The sequence below is a fragment of the Pinus tabuliformis genome, chromosome 8 (genome assembly GCF_031772625.1).
Source record: "Pinus tabuliformis cultivar Carrire ecotype Pingquan chromosome 8, CPIR1, whole genome shotgun sequence".
Lineage (NCBI taxonomy): Eukaryota > Viridiplantae > Streptophyta > Pinopsida > Pinales > Pinaceae > Pinus > Pinus tabuliformis.
This window is the reverse complement of record NC_142294.1, coordinates 920,717,061-920,741,275: the sequence shown is the minus strand read 5'-3', so window position 1 is coordinate 920,741,275 and position 24,215 is coordinate 920,717,061.

Below are 24,215 nucleotides of genomic sequence, written 5' to 3'. Positions count from 1 at the left end.
TGTCTCATTGAAATACTAAACCCTGTTAATATTGATATTGTCAGCAATGTTTCTTAAAATAACACTTGCATATGGCATCCTATGATAACACTAATCCACTACCAAAAAAAAGTGACTTAAAACAACAATAAAGAAAGGAATGCAACAATATGGAGAAGCCATTGGTAGAGCTTGGAGAAAACCAATCCGTCCCTGATTGTGAAATCAAGCCACCATTAGTAGCCATAGGAAACTCTAAGCAACTACTCAAAAAAGTGTAGTAGGGTCTAGGATGATTGAAATATGGGGGTTCTATGTGAGGAGAATGTATATTAGGGAAGTATGAAACCACCAACATGGAGGATGTAAAAAATGGGAATATGAAATCCCCAACAATGTGAAGAATGAAGGACGAGAGGGACAATTAACACATTGAATTGACTAACAAACCAAGGTGAATGACCATTTAAATGAACCAATGAATACAATGAACCGATATTTGAGTGATCCATTAAATAAATGTTTGAATGGACCTTCGTTTGGCTGAACAAACAAATAGGTTGAAGGAATGTTGAATGAACAAGAAAACCAAGGTTTGAATTCACCATTGTTTATATGAACCATTTGATAGAATATTACATTGTGCAATATGTAAATTCAAGAATGAGAAATGGGGGAGGGTGGAGTGGTTGGGGTAGCTAAAATGTTTGAATCTGCATTAATTGGGCACCACCTTGTTGGAGATGTTTTCGTTGTTGCATAGATGGGATGGTGTACCGAGTGGACCTAACAAAGATGGGAGGAAATGAAGGAAAATATAGCGTCATGTGGAGGAGGGGAGTTGTTGAAGAAGGGGACCGCCATAATCAAAGTAGGATAAGGGAATAGAAAAGGGTCAAATTGTTGGCCCTTTATCTTTCTCTTTCTCCTACATATAAGAAAAAGAGAATAAATGCATTGTAAATGAAAATGTATTAACCTACCTGAAGAGTGTTCGAAAAGGCATATTTTATGCATCCATTCACCACCTTTTGAATACTCTTTTTTCCATGTTCATACCATCCTACAACTCATTTTGCTCACGATGATGCATTTTTTGGCCAAGGTACAATATTCCTCTGATTATGCCATTTTTATTGCTCAAACTTGTGTATTAAGGAAATAATCAACCTTTTTGTGCTAACTAACAATAAATCATGAGGAATGCTCCATACAAAATTGTGTAGGTATCAATAAAGGCTAATTGATCAATTGATACAACACCTCCATGATGATGCACCATCACTGGTTAGGGTAGCTATTACAACAAATCCATGATACTACAACATTGTTGGTTTGGGTAGCTATCACAACACTTCCACACTGCTACTACACACCTAGCATGCACCTTTACCATTGATAGTAGTTGTTGCAACACCTCATCCACGTTATTGCAACATTTTTGATAGTTGTAATGACATGAGATCCACACAACACATGTTGACCATCGTTGCCTAGCTGTCATTTTTGAACACTCAAAAAAAGGACTAAACACTTGTTGTCCAACAAAGGAAACGACAAGAGGTGGTTAGCACAATCCAACATGGACTAATTGATTATAACCGTTTTGACCAATCTCCTACCTATTGAAATGGTCAATGAGTCAACAGTCATTTGATAATTCTATATTTTGGCAATATCATCCCCACTAGGGGAGACAACCTGAGAATATGAGATTCTCATGGATGTCATCCGACTCCATGATTAAATTAAGAATTGAAGATTATGTATAAATACCCTGCTCCACTCAAGTGAGAAAGGGGAAGGAGAACCAAAGGATTGTAATTGCATTACACTAATTTATGTAATTTAAATCCTACCAATTTCTGCTAAATTATGTTCATGTGTGTGAAGTGTTGATAACATATAACTTCTTCTATATATTTAACCAGTGCCTCGTCTAAGGAGGTAGGGTACCCTCCTTATTCAAGTATTTCATGTACTTTAGCTTAGGATACTTTCTATTTCCATTTTCATTGATTTATTAATAAGTCACTCTATTTTCTAATTTTTCAATTTTAGTTTGTATAAATTTATTAATTTGGATATCCTATATTGTAGTTTCAACCAACAATTTCCAGTATTCCAATACCTAATCAATTCATTTTTGTTGGATATACTAAGAGGGGGAGTGAATCAATATTTCAATCATAATTAATTAATCATAAAAAATTTATATCATGAACAATAGAACAGTAATCAACAACACATCACAAGAACAATTCACAACAAATTTTAGGTGGAAACCCTTCTGGGAGAAAAACCACCAAACACTTTTCTAATATTTTTATGAGTGCAAAAATATGCTTCAGATCCAACTAAAGGGGAAGCCCCAACTCCCTAGTACTCTAGAAAAATGTTCAAGTTTATTAGGTAACTCCAACACCTGAAAGGATGCTCCAACATCCTGGTTTACCAACTCCAACTAGAAGGATGCTCCAACGCCCTGGGTTTATCAACTACAACTAATAGGATTTTGCAAGCTCCAACTTGCCCTAGCACCACCCTTCCACCCTGAAGTATTTTTAGGCTACAACCTGAAGGATACTTCACTCTTTTTCCTAGAACCTACCACCCTGAACAATAAAATAAATGTTGGCTCTCATACTAGGGATAATGGCCCACTTACAAGATATTCAATAAAACTTGTTTTTGTTGATATATGCATAATGATAGCCCAAATTCAAATCTCAATCAACCGCTGATGTGTCCTTCAAATGTCTAATCAAATACAAAGTTTCCTTTTGTATATAGACTAGAAAGTATTATTTAATCAAATGATACCTCAAATTTAGAGAATGCCACTGTTGTAGATAAGGATGTCCTCCTCTGTTTCTTGGTTTGGCTTTATTTTGATGATGATGTCATGCTTCTAATGTCAAGGTAAACCCTCTTTCAAGGAACTTCCTTTTTACCCTCAACTTGGCTTGTGAAGGGAACCCTCAGTTGCCTAAAGATGTCTTTCTTCTACCCTTATCTTGTCCTTAATATTCATTATTATAGATGAAGGTGCTGAAATTGATCATATAGTTGTTGTGGCCACCTTAAATAATGAGGTCAAAAAAACTATGAAACACTAGAATATGCACTCTCAAATTGGACTTTCAAAATGTCGAGTTGCTTTAATGATTGACTCAAACTCCACTTTGAAAAATTATGATAATGTTCTTCAAAATGGCTCTAGGATTAGTGCAAAAGGTCATTTATTAGGGCTTGAAGATATTGACCTTAATTACACCCAGATCATCCCTTAAGGGAGCTAAATAGGATTCTACAAATTGAGTCTTGGATCAACCACAAAGTATAGCAAGAGATCTCTTGATATTCCAGTGGTTAAGCCACAAATGTATTCGCGGATATGTCCTTCAATTCCACTTCTTGAAAAAATATGTCCCAAAAGCACAAGACAATCATTGTAAAGTTCCAACCTTTGCACAGGAGTAACCTCAACGAAGTATTAGTTTACAAATCCTCACAGATCTAGATTAGAAATCAAGCTTCAGACCATGTCTTTATGTGTACTGTAGAAGGGACAATAGCCTGAGGTTAGCCCTTAATTAGGGAAACATAAACCAATTTGAAAAGGGGACTGAGTAGTCTTAATTATACTCAATATTTTCCCTACCATTGGGTCAAAACCTCTCCACAGGACTTTGGTGTTAAGGTGTCCCAAAAACTATGTTTTAGATCATTCCCGAGGAGGCTGAATGGCCTCAGTAATCTGGCAAAGCCTTCAACCTAAAAAAAAAGACAAAAATATGCCACAAGTAACCTCAAATACGGAGGCCGAGTAGCCTCAAACAATCTATCCTTCCAAATATCCTTGACCACAACAAAGAAGAATGTATCGATACCACCACAATTTTAGGCCACCCTAAAGATAATCCATTGCTCCATAAGTCCGAAATGATTTCTGATATGATTCACACAGGAATAGTGTAAATGATATGTATTTGGAGGACATAATTATTATTATTATTATTATTTTTAGAGCCCGTGGTGCCTTCAAGGGGGAGCTAACTTGAGCCGAATGGAGGGAACTATATCGAAATTTGAATTTCAAAATTATTTTGAACCAAACATTTGGAGGAAATCATCCTTCAAATTAAGTTTTTAATTTGTCTTGAAGACTAAATTAATTTTACACAATATGCTCTAAAAAAAAATATCCTTTCATACAACACAATTTGACCTCAAAATCCTTCAATTTTCTAGCCAATGATGGGTTGCCACATCATCTCATTTTGGGGACATTGACCATAAGAAGGGTGCTTCAATATTTTATCTAGCATATATCCTCAACCGCGAGGGGCATGCCACATATCGTTAGAATCAACATGATTAGGACCATCCAATGAAGGTGACGCGGTTATGCCACATATCGTTAGAATCAACATGATTAGGACCATCCAATGAAGGTGATATTTACCCCAAACATTTTGATTTTCCATATCATCTTTGTCAACAAATGCAGAGCTTCTTTTGGCGCTACTTGGGTTGACATCAATGGAAAACACATTTCAACAATCTCCCCATTTTCATTGATGGCAACATATGAACTCCCCCTATGATCACTGCTCCCCTTGACTCCATGCCTCTGACCTTCTTCCCTTGATTTGTCTACCCCTTTGACATCAATCGAAAAGGGCAACTCCCCCTAACAAAATAACATCTTCTTTGGTCCTGCAACATTCTAGTCTCCCCCTGTCTGCTTGGATGTATGGAAGGCATATCAATGTGAAACTAATAGAATCACAAGCTTTTGCCGAAGATACTCAAAGGTCTCTCGATTTAGAATTTTGGAGAAGATGTCATCTATCTGCTCCTTTGTTCCACTATATTGGACCTTGATATTCTTTTATGCAACCCACTCCCAAATAAAGTGATATTTTATAGGGATATGTTTGATATTTGAATGCATTACAAGATTCTTGGAGAGACTTATGGTGTTGGTTCTATCACAAAATAATGGAATCAACTTATCAAACTTTACTTGGAGATATTGTAGGGTTTGTTTCATCCAAAGAACCTGAGTACAACATACTACTGCTGTGAGATCTTCTACTTTTGTTGTGGACAAGGAAATTGAAGATTGCTTCTTGCTTAACCAAGAAACTAGACAATGACCCAAATAAAAAGCTACTCCACTAGTGCTTTTGTGATCTTCAATACCGCTTTCCAAATATACATCTATATAAGTTTCCAAGGTCAATTTATTTCTGTTTGGATACCATAGTAAAAATCCATTGTTCCCTTAAGATATGTGAAGATCCTTTTTACTGCAACAACATGGGATTCTTTTGGTGCTTCTTATAAACATGTTACCTATCCAATTGCCTACATCACATTGAGTCTCGAAGTTGTCACATATAATAGGCTACCAATCATCATTTTATATAGTATCTGATCTACTTCGTGTAGGTTTTAACCTTGTACAAAAATTACATGCAAATGAATTCTCAAAACTAAAAAATAATGATGAGAACATAAAACAAACATACACAAAGATTTTCCCCTGGATCCCAAAACCGGGACTACCAGATTTATTTTTCATTATATTCCTTTCAATGTTACAATACATATATATACATGCCGAAACATTCATAAACCCCAATCCACTAACATTGGATTAGAACATAACCAAATACCATGGGAAAAAAACCATCATGCCCAAAACCATCTGTGAAACCCATGCACAAAACCACCCAATTTTTTTTTTCCTGGGGTCTGGGGTCAGTCATGGAAAGAACATAACACACACCCAACATTCTCCTACTTGTTGATTTATTTCCACACAAGGGGCCACAAGAGTGCATAGTCACTGATCCAAGGATGCAATTCCTAATGTTTCTCTACACCAAGAAAACTTCTCATTCCTCACAAACTTCGTCAATGCATCCGCAACATTCTTCATAATATCCACCTTTACTAGCAAAACCTTTTTGTCTTCAACCATATCCCTCACAAAGTGATATTGAACATCAATGTGCTTTGTCTTTGAATGATAAGCAGGGTTATTTGCCAAGAAAATTGCACTTTGGCTATCACAGTCTATCCTTATATCTCTTTGTACCAACCTCATGCTTGAACACAATCTTTGCAACCAAACTGTGTCCTTTCTTGCATGAGTGGCTACCATGTATTCAACCTCTGTAGTTGAAAGTGCCACTACAAAATGTCTCTTGTTCATCCAACTGACTGCTCCTCCAAACAGGTTAAACACATACCCACTTGTAGATCTTCTTCGATCCATATCTCCAGCCTAGTTTGCATCAACAAAGGCAAAAATGTCCAAAAATTTCTCCAATTGTGATCTTCCTTGGTAGCACAAACCATAATCACTAGTGCCACACAAAAACCTGAAAACCCGCTTCAATGTTGTCTAATGCTCCTTTCCTGGTTTTGACATAAACTGGCTTAATACTCCCACTACATGTGCAATGTCTGGTCTAGTGCAAACCATTGCATACATCAGGCTACCAACTGCACTCGCATATGGAACACGTGACATGTACTCTTCTTCTTCTTATGTCTTGGTACACTATTTAGCAGATAACTTTACACCAACAAGAATAGGAACCTTCACTGATTTACTACCCTGCATATTAAACCTTTGCAATATTGTCTCGACATACTTCCTCTTGTTTAATCAAAGCTTCCTCTTTTCCCGATCTTATTTAATTTCCAAGCCCAAAATATAGTTTCTAGCACCAAGATACTTCATGTCGAATTTAGAGGACAATTGGGTTTTCAAATCTTGGATAATTTCTTTGTCATTTTCAATCAGCAACATATCATCCACATACAAGACCAAATAAATAACATGGTCACCAATTAATTTAAAATACACACAATTATCTTCTTTTCTCCTAGTGAAGCTAAGTCCCCGTATATATGTATCAAATTTCTGATACCACATCGTTGGTGGTTGTTTTAACCCATACATAGACTTTTGTAACCTACATATCAGTTCTTTCTTACCTTTCACTGTGAAGCCTTCAAGTTGTTTCATGTAGATATTTTCTTCCAGATCCTCATGAAGAAATGTTGTCTTCACATCCATATGTTCTACGTCAAAATCAAAAGCAACAACAACAGATAAAAATAATATAATAGAAGCCCACTTGGAAACGAGAGAAAAGATATCACCAAAATCAATTCCCAACATCTGAGAATAACCTTTTGCTACTAATGAAACTTTGTATTTCTCCACCTTGCCTTACGCATTCGTATTATTTTTAAACACCCATTTGCTGCTAATGGGTTTCCTTCTAACTGGAAACTCCACTAGATCCCAAGCCTCATTTTTATCCAAAGATGCCATTTCTTCAACCATGGTCTCTTTCTAGAGGTTTCCATCCTCTGAATCCGTTGCCTCCCTGACAGTTTTGGGATAATCTACAGTAATAGATAAAACAAAATTTGAACATAAAGTAGATGGACTATACCTCTCTGGTTTCCTTCTCTCACGAATTGATATTCTCAAAACTGGAGTCTATGGCTCTTTATCTTTTGATTCCTATTCTTCTGTAGAGTTTGATTCTTCCTCCTTCAATTCAAACTCTTTCTTTTCAGGTTCCTTTGGTAGGACTTCATGTTTAATAACATCCTTCACCTCTCTAAACACCACATCTCAGTTTTACACAACCTTCCTTGTTTACGAGTTCAAAACTTATAAGCTTTTAAACCATCCTTATATCCAATAAATACACACCTTTCAGATTTACTATATAGCTTAGTTCTTTTCTCCTTTGGAACATGTACATATGCATCACAATCGAATACCCTGAGACGTGAGAGAGAGGGTTTATTACCAGTCCATACCTCATGTGGAGTCTTATTCTCTAATGCTGAAGAAGGTGATCTATTAAATAGGTAACATGCAGTATCCACTGCCTCTGCCCAATATTCTTGTCCTAACCCGACACCACTAAGCGTGCTTCTTGCCTTTTCCATCAACATCCTATTCATTCTTTCTGCAACTCCATTTTGCTGAGGTGCATGGAGTAGTCTTCTGTTGTACTATACCACACTTGTTATAAAACTCTTCAAATTCCTTCTTGCATAACTCTCCACCATTATCTGTCCTCAACACCTTGATCTTTTTCTCTGTCTGATTTTCCATAAGAGCCTTAAATTCTTTAAACCTATCAAAGACTTCAAATTTCTTCTTGAGGAAATATATCCATGTATTCCTTGAGAAGTCATCTATAAATGAGACATAGTACACAAACTTACCCAATGATGGAACTGACACAAGTCCAAACACGTCACTGTGCATAAGCTCTAATATCCCTTTCACCCTCTTAGCACATGGGGGTAAACTCACTCGATTATGATTCCTATATACACAATGTTCACAGCAATCAAAATCTAGAGAGCAGTTAGACATACATTCCACCATACCATTACCATGCAATTTTCGAAGGCCCTTCTCTCCAATATGTCTAAGCCTTTGATGCCATAACATGGTCTTTTCTCTAGAGACCACTAGAATTTTTGCTCCACTTTCATGAACCACAAAACTATTGCACCCATCGATAACAGTGCTACCCAATATCTTGTACAGAGTTCTAATATGAACTCCCCTCATCAATAGTAGTTCTCCCCAAACCATCTTACAGGTATCTTTCTCGAACACTGTTTCTACACTTGCATCATCCATATTGCTTACAAAAATCAAATTTTTGTCCAATGTAGGAATATGAAGAACACCAAGAAGTGTTCTAATCCTTCAACCTTGAAATTTAGCTTGACTTTTCCCTGTCCGATGATTATGTCCTTTCCGTAATCCTCTAAGAAGATATCACCACCATCATATTTATCGTACTCGCAAAACCACTCCCTATGGGGAGTGAAGTGAAAGGACGCACCTGAGTCAATCAACCATGCCTCATGATATACATGTGTACTTGAAGAGGAAGCCAAGTACACATCCCAACCTTCATCTGAGGTGGTTTTCACCTTTGTAGAAGGAGCATCATGAGATCCCTTTCCTTTCTCAGGAGTTTTAAATTTACAATCCTTTTTGTAGTGCCCTTATTTTCCGCATTTCCCACATACCTTCATAGGTTTTCCTGGAGATTTAGATCTCCCTCTAGATTTAAATGTCCCGCTTGAGGACTTATTTCTATTTCTGTTATGGGGTCTTCCTCTTACAAACAAGGAATATCCATTCTGGCTCTCCATATTTTTCCGTCTCATCTCCTCCGACAACAAGGATGAGATTATTTCGTCAAAATTTGAGGTAGTTGTATTGCTACCTACAACAACAAGTAGACTATCCCACAAATCTGGTAGAGAACACAACAAATTGATGCAATTATCTTCATCTAAAATTTTTATATCAGCACATAACAACTGACTTACTACAATATTAAAGTTGTTTAGATGCTCTATCACCAAGTCTCCATCCTTCATCCTCAGGTTATACAACTTTTTCCGCATGAACAATTTGTTCACTAGAGACTTATATTGGTACAAAGTCCCTAACTTGTCCCACAAAGACTTCGTCAGAGCTTCTCCTGATAAATTCAACAATATTGAATCTGAGAGACACAATCGTATTGTGCTCTTCGCCTTTCGAGCTAACTTCCCCCAGTATTTTGTCAACATTCCTGTTGGTGTCATGCTTAGACCTACAACAATCCACTGATCTCGGTCCACTGACAAACCCTCCATCTTGAGCTTCCATAACTCGAAACTATGACCATTAAATTTATCTATCGCTATCTTTCCATTATTCGCCATCTTCTTTCACCTCAAGAATCGATCCTATAGATCTCTCCCACTGAACATGGTCTACCATAGGCTAGAGAAGAACCCCTTAGCAACAAAGGCGTCCTCTTGAAGTCAAAACGACACTGATACCAAATGTAGGTTTTAACCTTATACAAAAATTACCTACAAATGGAATCTTAAAATAGAAAAATAATGGTGGGAACATAAAACAAACATACACAGAGATTTTCCCTTGGATCCCAAGACTGGGATTACTAGATTGATTTTTCATTATATCCCTTTCAATGTTAGAATACATATATACATGCCGAAGAATTCATAAACCCCAATCCACTGACCTTGTATTAGAGTATAACTGTAGTTCCCTTGACCAAATCTACAAAATACCATGGGAAGAAAACCATCATGCCCAAAACCATGCATAAAACTGCTGAGTTTTTTTTTTCCAAGGCGCTGCCCCGGACCATAAAAAATTATTATGGGGCCAGTCGTGGAAAGAATATAACACATACCCAACACTTCCTTGGATATATCATCTTTTCCAACTTACAACCGGTCCATGGGAGTGCTCACTAGTTTACAATTTTCCATTTGGAACCTCTTCAACATTTCTTTGATGTACTTGGTTTGAGAAATGAATATACCATCATCTTCCTGAGATATCTAAAGTCCCAAGAAGAAATTCAACTCACTAAGTAAAGACATCTCAAATTCAATTTGCATGTCATTGGAAAACTTCTTACTTAGCTTGTCATCATCACTTCTGAAGATGATATCATCCACATACAACTCAATGAGAGTCAAGTTGTCTTATTCGATATATATATATATATATATATATATATATATATATATATATATATATATATATATATATATATGTATGTATATATATATATATATATATATATGTATGTATGTATGTATGTATGTATATATATATATATATATATATATATATATATATATATATATATATATATGTATGTATGTATGTATGTATGTATATATATATGTATGTATGTATGTATGTATATATATATATATATATATATATATATATTGTTTTTGACATTTCATTTCTCGAATCCTTGTCCAAATAGACATACAATGCTCTAGGAGCCTGCTTGATACCATACAAAGCCTTCTTTAACCTGCAAACATAATCCTTCTTATTGGTAGCAGACAAACTCCAGGTTGTTCTCTGTAGACTTGTTCTTCCAATTATCCATGCAGAAAGATTGATTTGACATCCGTCTGACAGACCTTAATCTTCCTTGAACATGCATAGGCTAAGAAAATCCTAATAGCTTCCATCCTGGCCACCAGAGAAAATGTTTCTTCAAAGCCTATTCCTTCAACATGCACCTATCCTTTACAAACCAATCTTTCTTTGTTCCTGGTTACCTGTCCCTATTCATTCAGCTTGTTCCTGAAGACCCATTTTGTGCCAATAACATTTTTGTCCCTCGGTCTAGGAAAAAATTTGCATGTGTCTTTCTTTTTATTTTGATCGAGTTCTTCTTCCATGGCCTTGATCTAGTTTTCATTATAGCTAACTTCTTTAAAATTGCTAGGCTCAAGTGTGGATAATAAAGCGATATGACTTTGCTTTGACCTACTTCTTTTGGTTCATATTCTTGCATTTACATCACCAATAATATGACGATCCTTACTTCGTCTTCATTTTATCAAAGTTTACATTAATGCTTTCCATGATCTTGTTGAGTCTTAGATTATAACATCTGTATGCTTTGCTTGGTTCTAAGTACCCAACAAATATGCCTTATTCTACTTAAGAGTCAAATTTCCCGATCTTCTTATCTTTGCTCTTAATGTATCATTTTCTCTCGAAAACTCTGAAGTGCTTGACATTTGCTAGTTTACCCTTCCATAGTTCGTATGGGGTCTTGTCACTGTTGATTCTAAGAATTCCTCTATTTAGAATGTGGATTGTTGTCTCCAATGCCTAGATCCAAAATAAATCACCTAATTTGGAATCATTTAGCATGGTCATAGACATTTCTTTGACTGTTCTATTATTTCTTTCAACAACTCTATTTTGTTGTGGTGTCATGGCTGCTGAGAATTGTCTCTTTATTCCCTGTTCCTCACAGAAGTGTTGGAATTCCTTAGATGTGAACTCCCCTCCGTTATCAGATCTCAGACATTTGATTTTCATATCAGTTTCATTCTCAACCATCTCCTTGTAGATTCTGAAGCATTCAAAGGCTTCAGATTTCTCCTTTAGAAAGTTGACTCCTATCATCCTAGTATAGTCATTAATCATTAGCATGAAGCAATATTCACCATCTAATCCTTTGGTTCTCATCGGTCCACATAGGTCGGTGTGTACCAACTCTAATGGTTTTGAAGTGGAATGTTCCTTGGTCTTGAACTCAACTCTTGTCTATTTTCCATGCTTACAATGCTTACATGAAGTGCTAGCTGGTTTTGAAATCTTTGGCATTTCTCTCACAACTTCCTTTTTACTGATTCTGACTAGGTTGTTGAAGTTCATGTGTCCCATCCTTTTGTGCTAGAGCCAACTTTCATCCTCTTTAGCCAAGAAACAACCTTCCTTTCCAATCTCATCCAAGGTGTATATATCATTTGGAGTTCTTGTTGTTGTTGCCACCAACCTACCTGATTTCTCCCTTCTTATTTCACATTTCTTTGAGTCAAACAACCTGTGCCCTTGATCACACATTTGACTCACACTTAGTAGATTTTGGTTCAATTTTTAAATGAGTAACACATCTTTTGCTATAGCTTTCTTGATTTCGAGCTTAATTGTACCCTTTCCTATCACCTTTGTAGAGCCATCATTTTCGAATGAGATTGTTCCATCGCTATCTTTTTGCAAAGATACAATTTTTTTCTTATCCACCGTCATGTGTGTTGAGAAACCACTGTAAACATACCATACACTTTTATTTCTTTGAGCCTTTAAGGCAATGGCATGAATTCCATTTTTATTTTTCCAAATCTTTGGATGAGCCTCTACAACCTATTGTGATTCCCTTAGATGGGTGGTTAACCTGCAGTCTTTAACGAATGTCCAAAGTTGTTGCATTTGTAGCATTCTACTTCATTTCTCAAGTGTCCAAATATGTTATAAATTCGTTTGTAATCTTCCTAATATCTTCTAGAATAGTCATTCCTAGAGTAGCTTCTATCCCTAGAATAAGCTTTATAGTTTACAACCTTATGTCCAAAATTGTTGCAAGAAAAACATACACCAAGAAAGATAGTTTGCTACCTGCCAGGGAGGAAATATTCTGTGGCACAATTCTCCAGAGGCTTTCCTCTTGTGATCTCTTCACTCTAGGTTGTTGATTTCACATTGGTTGACCTTGAGCCTTTTCTTTGACAATGATGCTTTCCTCCTTGGAATCCTTGGAAATGTCAATATATGTTTTCTGTTGACTTTATTTTTCTATCATCATGGAGCTAGCGCCTCTGACAAATGTGCACTTATATCCTAATCCAGTCTTTTCACTGCATGATCTTTGACTGCTGATAATTTCGTCCAAAATTTTGGTGTTATTTGAAAAATTTTGCTAGATGTTCGTCTTCTATGCGCCCTTCCATAGAGAGACATTTTTTGCTTCTAGACCCTCCTTTGTCTTGATGCTATCTTCCAACTCCTTCTTGAGTGATTCTTCGATTTTCTTTACCTCTTCCAATTGCACTTTGAGACTGATGATAATATTTTCTGATTCTTCCATCTTTTTGTTGAGATCTTTAGCGTGCTTCTTTAGTTCACTCAATTCAGTTTCCAATGTCTCAACATTCCTTCTTTCTATTTTTAGATCCTTTAAGGCACTGATAAGTTCTCTTTCAAGAACTACCTCATTTTCTTCTTCTTCATCATCTTCTTGTTCTTTAGGATATTCCTTCTTGTTATCTCTTACCATGAAAAACACCCTTCCTATATCATTTTCACTATCGTTCTTAGTCTCTTCTTCAGATGAAGAGTTATCTTCCTTTGAGTAGAAACTTTTCTTGAAGCCTTTCCTTTTACCTTTCTTCTTGTATATTCTTTGATTTCCTCAAAGCTTCCTTTGGCATCATCATCATTTGAGTTCTTTGCATAAGGACACTTTGAGGCAAAATGATCAATTTCACCACAATTGAAACATTTTAAGGGGAGCTTACCTTTGTACTTACATGTTACTCTTTTAGTTTCCTTGCAAAGTTAGCTATCTCTTCATCTGAGATCTCACTACCACTACAACTAGGGCTTGGCTTAGACTACTTCTCTTTTGGACAGGTTATCCTTCTCTGTTCTCATTTCATAAGTTGTAAGTATTCCATGCACCACGTGTGTTGAAAATTTTTAAATCCAATCTTTCTTCTAGCATAGAGACCTTGTCATCAAATCTCATGAGAAGCGATTATAGTATTTTTCCAACAATCACTTTGTTTTCAATTGGTTCTCCCAATCCTTGTATGACATTTACTACTTCATCAACCTGGAGAAAATAAGATGCAACATTTTCATCTTCATTCATTTTCAGTGGCTCAAACTTTCCTTTGAAGGTTTGAAGCTTCGCCTCCTTGACCTTTTTGTCTCCTTCATATATATTTTGGAGCTTATCCCAAACATCTTTTGCAGATGTGCAATGCATTACTTTTACATACACTGATTCTATTAGGCCATTCAAAATAACATTCCTAGCTTTAGCATTATTATCATAGAGCTTCTTACATACATCATTTGTTGGAGTAGTCAATGGTTCTGTGTACCCAGTTATTACAGATTTCCATACATCATATCCTAATGTTGCACATACATTTTCATCCTTCCACTCCAAAGTGCATATTTTTGTCCATTAAACACTAGAACTCTGATCTTTGTTCATTCCATGATCTCCCTTCTAGTAGTTAAATTTCCTGTGAAGGAACCTACTTTGATACAAATTGTTGGAAATATTGAGAGGGGAAGGAATCAATATTTTACTTACGATTAGTTAATTATAATAATTTTTGAGCGTGAACAATAGAACAATAATCAACAACACATCACAAGAGAAATACATAACAAATTTTAGGTGGAAACCCTTCTGAGAAAAAACCACTAAATGTTTTTCTAATATTTTTACAAATACAATAATATGCTTCAGATCCAACTAAAGGGGAAGCCCCAACTCCCTAGTACTCTAGAAAAGTGTTTAAGTTTATGAGGTAGCTCCAACTCCTGAAAGGATGCTCCTATACCTTGGTTTACCAGCTCCAACTGGAAGGACGCTCCAATGCCCTGGTTTTATCAACTACAACTGATATGATTATGGAAGCTCCAACTTGCCCTAGCACCACCCTGCCACCCTGAAGTATTTTCAGGCTACAACATAAAGGACACTTCAATCTCCTGCCTAACACCACTTTGCCACCATGAATTATTTCTAGGCTAAAACCTAAAGGAGACTTCAATCTCCTTCCTAGCACCAGCCTGTCCCCTTGAGCAATAAAAATAAATGTGGGCTCCCATAGAAGGGATAATTACCCACTTCCAAGATATTCAATAAGCCTTGTTTTTGTTCATAGATGTACATTGATAGCCCAACTTGAAAGCTCAATCAATTGTTGTTGTGTCCTTCAAATGTCCAATTAACTAAAAAGTTGCCTTCTGTATACAAACCAGAAAGTATTCTTTAACCAAATCATACCTCAGATGTAGAGAATGCCATTGTTGTATCTGAAGATGTTTTCCTTTGTTTCTTGGTTTTCGTTTATTTTGATGATGATGTCGTTCCTCTAATGTCAAGGTAAACCCTCTTTAAAGAAACTACCTTTTTACCCTCAACTTGGTCTTTCAAGAGAATCCATGGTTTCCTGAAGATGTATTCCTTCTTCCCTCATCTTTTCCTTAATACTCACTGATGTAGATGAAGGTACTGAACCTGATCATGTAGTTGTTGTGGTCACCTTCAATAACGAGGTCAACAAAACTCTGAAGCACTAAAATATGCACTCTTAAATTGGCCTTATCAAAATGCCGAGATGCTTTAATGATTGACCCAAACTTCACTTTGAAAAATGATGATTGATCCATAAACTAGCGTGGATATTCCATTGGATAGTTTGTCACAATAGATCTGATAATACTATATTAAAATACTGAAATTTTACACTATTACAATTTTATTAAAATTCTAGATTTGTAGATTTAATTGTAATTAGTGCATGCATGCGAGTGGAAATTATGCAGAAAATTTGAGAACCACAAAATAAGTTCGCACACACACACAAGACACAAGATATGCTCTCTGGGAAACCCTTTTGGGAGAAAACCTAGCTAGAAGGTGAGGTTGCTTCACTCTCTTTCTCTATTTGGATATATGGATGAAGGTACAAAGAAGTAATGTCTATGGCCTATGGGCTGCTACAGTGAAAAAATCCTCTCTATGTGCTCTAACTTCTATCTCTCCTAGCTATCGTTGCTCAATGATGGAACAAAATTCTCTCGAAAGAATGGAATCCCTCTTCCTCCTAGTGGCTTAGTTATAACACAACTTTATAGCCTACTAGTGGTTAATTTTGACTACATCAACTATTAACTAGAGTTACAATATAGACTTTTCTAGAGTCTTTTACATCATAATCACGTGGCTAGCCCATTTTCCATGAATAATGGGGCTTGACGCAACATCCTCCCGAACTATAGGTGTGAAAATAGGAAGGTCAATGTTTGAGTGGCATAGTTTTTGCATACAGAATCCGATTGGCATGCTTCTTGCACCATTGGAAATATCTCGGTGTGTAGAATAACATGTAATGATGCCGCACTAAAGCAACAAAGTTTTACCCCAAAAAACATCGTTTGATGCCTCAAAACGCTCTTGGAAGGTTTTAGACTCTATTTTTCCAAACTGGGTCTCACTGGTAAAAATAGTCTGGTGAGTTGATTCCTCCAAATGCATCGAGACAGATGACAAACAATATAATGATCGAATTTGGATCACACCTCCCCATTTTGGGAGGCTTTTTGTCCCCAAAAGCTTATACTGAATGAGGTGAGGAAATTTTTCCTCCACCTTATCTCTGGTGTACCATTTAGCTTTGCCTGGAAGTTGTCCCTTCAACCCAATAAGGTCATGCTGCCCCTATCTTATAGTTCTGGACATCTTCTGCAAAGTTGTATCCTCTGTCAACTCTACCTGAGCATCTGGTGCCAAATCCTCCACAGAAGGTAGGACCTGTTCCTCTTCCTGATTTAGCATGGAAGGCTCATAGAGTTTCAAATTCTCTACATTCACAACTGAGTAAATGCACATATACGGTGGTAAACTGAGCTGATAGACATTATCACCCACCTTTTCTAGTATCTCAAAGGGACCATACCTTAGAGCCTTGATTTTCTTTCCAGGCCCCTACAACCTCTCCTTGTTCAACTGTAACCATAGTCTATCTCCCACCTTGAATGATTTCTCTGTTTTGTGTTGATCATGCATGGCTTATACTTCTCCTGTGACTTCTGCATTGTTTCTTGTACTTGTAGATGTATCTCCCTGATCTTCTCTATAAATTTTCAGCCCTCAAAGCATCTCCGGTAATATCTTCCCTCACTCCCCCTTGCTGCCCATATGCAATATCCAAAGGTGAAGGTGGAAAATATCCAAAACAAGTTTCAAATGGGGACTTTCGTGTACAAGTGTGGACTATTTTGTTATAAGAATATTGTATATATACCAGATTTTCATCCCATATTTGTGAATGCTTCTAGTTGTATTCCCCCAGAAGCTGCACCAAATTCATGTTGACTACTTCAGTATGCCCATATATATGTGGATGGAACATTGTAGATCTCCTCAAATTTGTGTCCATATTCTCCCACAATGTAGTCCAGAATGCACTAAGAAATCTTGTATCCCTGTCTGAAATGATGTTTCTTGATATCCAAAAGTGCACCCAGACCTGTCCAAAGAAAAAAATTGTTATTTCTTACCCACTGATGGTATTTTTATAGGGCATTAGAACGCACATCTTTCTAAACCTATCAACTACCACGAACAGGTAATCATGTCCCTTCCTAGTTGTTGGTAATCCTCCCACAAAGTTCATGGAAGTGCTTTCCCTAGGACGAGTAGGTACAGGTAAGGGATGGTATAGACCTTGTTTCTTGTTGCTAGGCTTGATGGTACAACAAAGCATGCATCATTTTATGAACCTAACTACCTGCTCTTGCATCTTGGACAAATACACATGCTTTTGCAAGTTAGCCACGATCTTCCCTACACCAAAGTGCTCTCCAACCTTGGAGGTGTGAGCCTCTTTAATCAACTACAATCGCTCACCTTTAAGAACACACAACTTATCCAACCTGTAGAGTAACCCGTCCCATCATGTGCATGACTCTGACTCTACAACTATTGATACACCTCCTTGAAGTCCTCATCCTGAGAATATGCCTCTCTGTATACATCATGGGTGAATGGGTCCATGTGCATAAGAGTCCCCAAAGCTGTAATATTTGATGTGGGTGACCTTGAAGCAAGTCGGCCAACTTGTTTGTGCTTCCCTTATTATACTTTATCACCAAATGAAATTGTTGTAAAAACCCCATCTGCTTGTAATGCCTGGTTTGTTGTAGCCTACTCTAGGCTTGCAAGTACTATAACGACTGGTGATCTGTGTGGATTACTATCTCCTTTCCCATCAGATAGTGCTTCCACTTCTTCACATCTTGCACCATGGAATAGAACTCCTTTTCGTAGGTAGGGTAGTTAAGGACTTCCCCATGAAATACTTCATAATTTTAGCATACATGCCTTATTCCCTGCATAAAGACAACTCCCATAACATACCCACTCACATTCGTTTCCACTTTGAAGGATCGCTGCAAGTTTGGTAATGCCAGAACTGGTGCTTGAATGATCTTCTTCTTTAGCTCCTCAAAAGCCTTTTGCCGACCTTTCCCCCACTGGAAATTCTTGCCACTTGTTTTTATCGCATGGAGCGATGCTGCGACCGTTGAAAACAAGGCTAAGAATTTCCTCAGGTACTATGTTTCCTCAATGAAACTCTCGACCTCAGAAACATTAGTAGGCACCAACCATTTCATGATGGCCTCCATCTTGGAAGGATCTATCTTTAGCTCTCCTCCATCAATCACATACCCCATATACACCAAAGGCTATTACACAAATTCGCACTTCTTGAGATTTCTAGCAGCTGGTGCTTCTTCAATGTTTCCAGCACCTGCATCAAATGTGAAATATGCTCCTCCCATGTAGAAATATATACCAGTATATCATCCAAATAGACAATAAAAAATGAATATATAAAAGGGCGTAGTACATCATTCATTAATCTCATAAATGCAGCTGGTGCATTACATAGACCAAATGGCATGACTAACTACTCATACAAACCTTGCCCAGTTTTGAAAGCAGTTTTCCAAGTGTCTTCTTCTTTGACTTGAACCTGGTGATATCCAGACTCCAAGTCTAGTTTGGTGAAGTATTTTTCTTGCTGCAATTGATCCAACAAATCATCTATCCTGCGTAGGGGGTATTTGTTCTTGAATGTGATTTTGTTCAATTTCTTGTAATATATACACATCCGCCAAGTCTCATCCTTCTTCGGCATAATGATTATGGGTGACCCACATGGTGATGTACTTGGTCGAGTGACACCATGTTCCAATAGTTGTTGTAACTGTTTCTTCACCTCACTTGCTTCTATAACAGACTGTTTGTACAACCAAATATTTGGGACTGGGGAGTCTAGAAATAGTTGGATCTCATGCTCCACTTCTCTCTCAAGTGGTAACCCTTTAGGCTCTCAGAATAAATCCTTGTATGCCTATAACAACTTCTCCAATTTTTGTTTATGTTTCTTAGTACACCCCTCTAGGGATGCCTTGCCTCTTATTGACTCTTCTACAGACTGAATTTCTCTCAAAAACAATTAAACATAATTCTTGCTATAACTGATCAATTTCTTGGCTTGGTTGACACTTACCAGTGAAATTTTCGATTTGCCTTTGTGTGCATTGATGATGAACAATTTTCCATCCTTGACGAGTTAGTATTGGTTGAATCTCTTCATGAATATTGCATCACACATGCACATGTATGGACCCCCAAACACGACTCCACATACATCAAGGGGAACCACATCTAGATCTACTTCATCAATAAAATTAACATTGATAGCCAATTTAACTTTACGCTATTTTGTTACCTTCAACTCTGCATCCTTATTTTCCCATCCTAATGGATATGGGTTTATATGATCACATACTTCCAACCCCAACTTCTTGACCAACTCTACTACAATCAGATTCGCCTGCGATCCTGAGTCAAACAAATCATCAATCTTTGTTTTCTTGACCTGTATCTTTATATGGAAGAGTTTGGTCATTTAATTCTTTTCTTGTTGTTGAAGGATATTAAGATTCACGTCCTTTTGTATAGACGTACAAACGATCTTTTCATCCACATTGGAGATGCTTTCGACTTGGTTGCTTGAATCAGTGGCTATGAGATTCTTATTCTTGTTATCTTTCTTCTTGTTCATTGGGTTTAGCTCTAGATTCAACTTCCAACATTTTTCCTCTATATGTCCATCAATGTTGCAGTGGATGCTAAGATCTTTGCATTGGTGTGTTGTGGATGTCGTCTTCTTATCTTTCCCCCTTTTTGCTTCTTTTTCCCCTCCTTAGAAGTGTCTTGTTGCTCTTTCTGCTTCGATCCACTTGATTGCACTCTCTTCAGGCCTATGTTCTCTAGGTATTGTGCTTGTACACAAGCTTCATCCACCAATTTAGGCTTGAACAACATCACTTGTTCATGCAGATGGTAGTGCAGACTCCCCAAATAATTGATGAGTACATATGGGTTCTTTGGATAGATACCCAAAATTATAGTCATCTTCTTGAATTCCATGGTGTACTCCTACATGCTTTGGCCCGAATTTTTCCTAAAGTAATGCTACCAGATCCATTGGTCCTCCACATACCCAATGGGATAAAACTGTGACTTAATGAGGGTTTGAAATATTACCACTTAGTCACTGCAGGTTCTCCCTCCAACCCCAGGGTTTCCATGTGGCTCTCCCACCAAGTCAGTGCAAGGCCCTCCAATTTCAGCCGCGCGAATGAGATCTTTTGCCCTTCCTCGTTTTGATGGACACTAAAATAAACTTCCAGTTGCTACAACCAATGGTTTAGCTTTAGAGCGTCAATATTGCCATGGTACGCCTTGATATCAACATTTGCTTCCATTTTAAACAGGGATTGTGATTGGTTCACAACACCCAAATTGGGTTGATCCTTTTCAGGTCCTTTCTTCCACTGGTTCTCCTTTTCTCCTGATCTTATGATCTTCATTCTGATTTGTCCTCTGCATTTGAACCTGCATCTTCACCAAATATCCCCAACTCGTTATTCAAGGCTGCCATGAGGAGGCTTACATTGTGGTTTATATCTGCAACTTGTTGTTCCAACAACGCAAACCTCACCTCTACAAGATCACAAGGTTTGTTTATAGCTTCATTGACCATGATTAAGGTTTTACGATTTTCGGCCCTGCTAATCTAGATCCCTGCAATATCCACAAAATAACCAAAGAAACCTACTCTAATACCAAATGATTCATAAACTGTTGTCGATATTGCACTGGATAGTTCGTTAGAACAGATCTGATAACAATATATTAAAATATCGAAATTTTACACTTATAATTTTATTAAAATTCTAGATTTGTAGATTTAATTGTAGTTAGTGCATGCATGGGAATGGAAATTATGCAGAAAAGTAGAGAACACCAAAATAAGCTCACACACACATAAGACACAAGATATGCTTTTTGGGAAACCCTTTTGGGAGAAAACTAATCAAGTGCTCAAAATTAAGCTCAAAACTCAAAGCGTTAGAATATCTATAAACTTAGCTTCAGATTGAAGAGCTCGTCATCCTGATTCCAACGGTGTGAACGACACGCGAATCTGAGCTCGTATGACGAAGTTAGAGCAAGTCAAAGTAAAAGTTTGACTTGGACATATGGCAGAAAAAGATGATGTGGCAAATCTCTTCAACGAATGGGGAAGCGCCGAGTGGCAGACCCCCATTGGGCCCCTCATTTTGCAAATCGCACGTCATAGGTGGGTCGACGTTAGAAATCGGCCCCGAAATAAGCCAAGGTGCGATGCAATAATCACAATCGCACATCGCAACAGGGCAGGCGGAAAGGCATTAAAGAATCGGCCTCGGCAGTTGCAATGTGATGATTGGCCCCCAAGCAGGGAAGGGTTGCGATGCGATAATTGCAATTGTACACCGCAGAAAAGAAGTCCCACATATATAAGACCGTCGGTACTTCGCCGATTGCGAATTGCGAAAGGATCCTGAATGTGATAAGTTTATGAGTTCCGGTTAATAGTTCTGTCGGGTCCACCATATCGCAATCGCACATCGCCCCGCTGCGTTCACAAACCATAAGACTGTCGGTTCTCGCCGTTTGTGATTTTCGATGGGCAGTCAGTGCCGATAGATTATGGACCACCGTGCGACGAAATTTTCACTCAGTTAGCACTTTTTGGAGCTAATTTGTAGGATCATGTTGGATTTGGAGCAATTTGTGGAGCGAATAGTGGGAAAATTAGGAGAGGTCATAACTTCTTCAGTTTTCCACCAAATTGTATGCAAAAAGAGGCTAAATAGCCATTTTTGGACATTCTGGACTCATTGGAGTAGGTTTCAGAAGTATTTAAGCATTGTAAACACATCTTTTTACATTTTTGAGCATAATAGAGAGGCCCAATCCAATGAAAGTTGGACCAAGGAGACGTAGCCCAAGAGGGGTGAACTCCTTTATCATGTTCCTGTTGTAATTTGTTTTTGATGATGTTCCATACATGTTTATGCTATTGTTCAATCTCTTATTTATGTTAAATTGCTCATAAAATTAACATAAAAAAACTCATCATTTCACTTGCAAAAATTCATGAATCCTTAAGCACAATGAAAGCATTTTGTTTATAATATGAGGATCTTAGCACAACAATCTAATATTCTAAATTAGATCATTTTGGTATCAAAGACCTAGGTTTTCTTTGTGAAAAAAAGATTTAATTGTTTGCAATTTTATGCCATGCTTACAAGGTTAAAACTCAAAAGAGGAGAAGGGAAGCTGGTTGGAAGCCTTGAAATTGGATCAAGTGGAAGGAGAGCAAGGTTGCCACAATCTCCAACACCAATTCAGCCTCGAGTTGCAGTTGAGACTCCAGAGATCATGTCTCATGAAGGAGAATCTACAAACATGATAGAAGATGAGAAGACCTTCAGAAAAGCTTTCTTTGATATGACAGAGATGGTGAAGGTCCTCTATGAAGAGAGGAATATCAGGTTGCAAGGGGAAAGTTCCAAACCTCCCAAAGGAGAAGGCTCTTCAGGAGGAGGTAAAGGAAATGGAGACAAGCCTCCACCCTCTCCACCATATTCTTCACAAGCATCTTCACCCGCTTCCACTAACACAACCCTTACTCATACTTATCATCATACTTCAAAAGGAACTGGTAAATCACCTTTTTAAAAACTTGATGTTAAATTTGAGCTACCCATGTATAATGGTGAAGTTAATGCAGAGAAGCTTGATAATTGGAGTCATCATTTGGATGTCTATTGCAGGATTCAAAACCTTCAAGGGGATGACATAAAGATTCAGTTAATTTCCTTGATAATGGAGGGTGCAACACTAGTATGGTGGGAATCAAAGATCCAAGAGGATATTAAAAAACACGTAATATCTCAATTTCTTGGAATGATTTCATTGTTGCAATCAAAAGATAATTCTACCCTCTAGCTTATATGCAGAAACCCATCATGAATTGGCAGAACTTTAAACAACTTAAAGGTCAGAATGTGCAAGATTACACCCAAGAATTTAGAAAAAGGTCTTTGATGTTAGGTGTAGATTTGCAATCACAGGACACGTTGTTGAAATACATAGGGGGTTTACACAGTTACCTTAGGCATATTATCTTAATGTTTAATCCAAATAATATAGATGATGTGTGTGTGCAAGCCACTCACCTTGAGGCAAGAGGGAAAAACACCCTAGAAGAAGGTAGTAAAAAGCCATTTAAGAGTAAAGGAAAGAAAAATGTGTCTATCAAAAAAGGAGAGAAAGTTACATGCAAACATTGTTCTAGAGAGGGTCACGATGAAGCTCATTGGTGGAAGCTTCATCTTGAAATGAGACCAAAGAAAAACAACAACAAGGGAAAACAAAAGGCAACTGCAACCACTCAACATGATTTGGGATCCGATTCGGATGATGAAACTAAAATCACAGCCATGGGGTTAAAAAGAAAAGAAACCATTGCTAGCACTAGTTCGTCAAACTCACAAAATGAAACTCCAAACGAAAAGAGGAGAATAGAACTTTTTCACATAAGGGTGATATCAAAACATAATAAGATTGATACACTTTTTGATAGTGGCTCTC